The sequence below is a fragment of the Magnolia sinica genome, chromosome 9 (genome assembly GCF_029962835.1).
Source record: "Magnolia sinica isolate HGM2019 chromosome 9, MsV1, whole genome shotgun sequence".
In the NCBI taxonomy this organism is placed as follows: Eukaryota; Viridiplantae; Streptophyta; class Magnoliopsida; order Magnoliales; family Magnoliaceae; genus Magnolia; species Magnolia sinica.
The window spans coordinates 49,796,800-49,801,146 of NC_080581.1; positions in this window are offsets into that span (position 1 = coordinate 49,796,800).

The following is a 4,347-nucleotide window of genomic DNA, read 5'->3' on the forward strand; positions in this document are numbered from 1 at the left end:
ATGGATGAGAGGTGTGAGAACTGAAAATGATTCCATCACAAAACCATGCCCATGAGACAAGACAAATAACAGGATTTACCAATCCTATAACCAATCTGAGAGAATTGTGAAAGTTATGGATGATTCCATCATCCAACCATGCCCAAAGGATGATGGTGAACAACAGGATTTTCTAATTTCACAATCTTAATACATGAAAAGAACGTACTCAAAGCTATCACAGATCTATTGTAATTTAAGTCACAACAAACCATTAAAAACTGAAAGTACTCCTTATAGTCAAACTCGAATCAAAGTGAGTTTAATATAAACATGAATCAAAGCAATAAAAACATCCCATCACGCTACAAGCTTCACCTCTTAGCCTTAACTAAGAGGTTTAGCCAACTATAGACATGATTGAATTAGAATCTCTTAAGAAAAGCATAAAAACTACTAAGGAAAGGGAAGAAAAACTCTTGGCGACGACTTCTCCATACTTTTTCTCCACTCTTACAACCTTAGATGATGTCTAGGGGAGCCCTAGGGATCCCTATTTATAGTTTTAGGCCTTAACCTTTCGCACCGAGTGGAAATTTTCAAAAACCGTCTCAAATTTATGCAGTCCTCGACTGGTCGTGGGACATCCTCAATCAGTCGTGGGACACCCTCGACTGGTCGAGCAGGATAGAATTTTAGTTGTTTTACTCAGTGGAGTTCGAGTCGAGGAACCTCAACTGGTCGATCGGTGTCAAGGACTGGTCGTGCGTAGCCTGGACTGGTCGAGCAGAGGCCAGACTAGTCGAGGACTACGCGATTCCACCCGAAAACTCCGATTTTCTTCATTCTTAACTTGATTTCCTTGGCTCTTCAGTGTGTGCATTATTCATTCTTGATTTCATCAGATCCATTCTTGGCTTTGGCGATTCTTGAGCATTAAATCCATGCTTTTAACATCTTTTTCAATCCAAGCTCTTAAATTCACCTTGCAACATAAACATGATTAAAATAGAACATTAAACATTATCATGTTCATAAAACCAAGTAATAGATGGGGTTTAATATGTACTATTTGACCCTCAACACAATCCCCAACCAACATTTTGCTAGTCTCGAGCAAAGTATGTGAAAAATGAACCTTAATGCGTAATGTTCAAACCTTTATTAGAAAACAATCTTTTATGTAATTAAGTATGAATGAGTAGACTCAAAATGAGAAATTGAGATTTTGAAAACCTAGATTTGAATCAAATAGGCAACCAATTAAAGAAGTCCTTTATCCATTAGGCTGGAGCATAGTTCACATATCAAGTTTTTTAAGTGCTCAGTGAAAATACTATCTTTTCATAATGTTAGTCATGCTTATCACTTCTAAATTGATTGAAACCATGAGTATTGATTCCGAACTTATCCCCTTTTCCTTATTTTTTCCATTTTTTTATTTTATATCGACAGTCTTTTGTATTCATTCCTCTTCTTTAGACATTATATCCTTTTCAAAGACATTTTTCATTCCCCTCAAAGATGTTGTCATTTTTCATTATTTATGACCTCTTTGTCGATCTCCTATTTTTTAACTAGTTCTTTCTTCTTTTAAGGTGGATAAAATTCTCCAAACTCGTTTCTCAATATCTTTCAATCATCATACTAATAATCAGAAATTATAGTACCATTCATAGAAAACAATTTCAATTACATAATATTCGAACTTACTTTTAATCAATTGAATGTAAGGACCATAAGTGATAAGTTACTTAGTTGCTCCAACTCTAACAATCCAAAATTTAATTTCTATCATATCATCATACTCAAAATAGTCTTAAATTCACAACTTATCACTTTTCAAACAGATAAACATTGAAATTTTTTCAAAATTTTTCAAAATTTTCACAAATTTTGCTCAAATTTTTTTCACAATTTTTGCTCAAAGACTAAGAAAACATTGATTAGCTTGCCTAATCCACACCCTCAACCTAAAATCTACATTGTCCTCAATGTAAAAGAAATAAGCATGATTTACAAAAGAACAACGTAATTGAAAGAGAAGGGATGGAAAGATAGTACCTGATGAAGTAATTTTGAGGCTTTTTCCAAAGGATCTCAGCGTGAAGGTGGTTAGCACAAGAGTTAATCAATTGAAAAGAAAACTATCCTAAACAGTATAAAGCCGACTATCCTAGACATAACATGAAAGCAATAAACTAATCCTAAGCTAGGAAAGTAAGAGAAAAACTACTCAGTCATGCCGTAAGGTTCTTCCTCCGGCCAATATCTTGATAAATTTCTCAGTAGGTTTCTCAATAAGATCATCCAAAAGCCCTTTTTGCAATAGGCTTGGATGCCCTGGAGCATGAATTTCCAGATAAATTTATAGACCTCAACAAAAACTTGTCGTTGAATTACTTGAGGTATCCAAAGTATATATAATTCACCTGTGACAGAAAAAGTTTCAATGTTAGTACTCCATGGTGAATCAGAGACTACATGTAGATAGAATTTAGAAAAATTCTTAGTAGGTGGTGTAGTCTCAACACACTTTAAAGTTTTAGTCTTTAGTTTAATTTTTAGCTCCTCCTCCTTTAATGGTAAACATTAAGGATCTGGGGGAGGAGGTTCTTCAAAATAAGGGTTCTCTCGGTTAGTAATAACTACCGAGGTATTGCCTTGCTAGGCATCCACTATGTCTTGTATCATGGGATTTTTTATATCCACAAAGTGCACTGGGCAATTTTTTAAAGAGTCAAAATATTTGGTTGAAAGGAGTTTATTCACAACATCGAGATTTATGATGATATGCCTAATAACTTGTAACGCCTTGAAAATCGGGGGTCGAGCATAGGCCCAACTCCCGAGTTCCAACACATCACTTATGCAACATAGATAATAATGACTAAATATTGTCCGTATTACTGTATTAAACATGAATGAGATTATACCAAAACAACATATCATACTCCAAAGACAGGTGAGTGTTACAAGCGGAAGACTGTAATACATGTATAAGATATATAAACTGTAGTAGGTCTCCAAAGTGTGATCATATTACCAGGTTAAATATATACATGTATACTCCCAAAATGTACAAAATGAATATAAATGTGTGCTCCAAAATACAAAATAATAGTGTAAGGGCATCTAGTTAGTGTCCCTGTAGCCCCGGCGATCGGGACATGGCTCACATGAACCCGCCTGATAACTGCATGTAGGAGAATGCCTCTTCATCATCCTCGAAGTCTGGCTCCGCCTCGTAGGCATCGCCACCACCTACAGTTAAGACAAAGTCTAGTTGGTGTGCACAACACCGTCCCAGAACTTGGGAGTGAGTGATCAACTCAATGGAGCTATAAAGAAAAGGTTAACATGTTATCAATTCAGTCAAGCAGTAATGATAAAGCAATACAACAAGCATTCCTAAGTACTCTGGTTAATGCAAGGATGTTATGTATTAATGATGTATGCCCTCGCCTGCACTCCCTCTGCGAACTTCATCTCACAGTCGCGGCATGCATCCCTTCCACAGTGCTCAACTCCAATGCCAAAGGCACATGTAATGCGGTACATGAACATGACTACCGAGTTTTTATTAGACCTTTTCATACAGCAGAGTTGGGAAGCTAAGGTACCTCCCTTATATCAATTCCCAAATAATGATCCATTCTAAGGTCGTCAGTCCTAGTACATCTCATACGAAGTTGTGGTTCTAGGTTACTACAAATGGCTCGTCACCTAATCAGTGTAGGCATAGTTTATACTCTGGTTGCTACGGAAAGGCTCATCGCCTCAACGCAGTCTCTGACTATGCTTAAGGTCATTACAAAGGGCTCGTCACTTGATCAGTGTAGGTCGACAGCTTGAATACAATATCCCATATCACCGTATTTGGCTCACGAGGTGGTGTTGCTCACCGGTCATTACGGGGAGGCTCGTCGCCCCAACATAGGCCGACAGCTCAACCACAGTGTCTCATACTATCATGTCCAGCTCATGAGTCTTAGCGGATCGAGGTACCAACGTTAATGGGGTTTCTAGTGGAGAGTTTGGTACCTTAGGTTCAAGCAGCAGCGTCCATACATGGTGAACATATATCGGGTCAATCGGGTTACTTGACGAGCTCGACTAGTATGAGCGTACGTCGAGCCGATCGACATGGGGTGCGTAAGCACTCCGTGTGGCCTAACCACTGTCAACAACCCAAGTACGACTCGGATTCATCGAACACGTTTGGTGTGGCGAAACAACCTCAGCCAGCAATCCAGGACTTGTTACCGATTGCCTAAACTATACCATAGTCCCAAACACATTCCAAACAATAGCATTCACATTAAGCCAAACAGCATGTGGCAACTGAACTCAAATACAAATCTCATA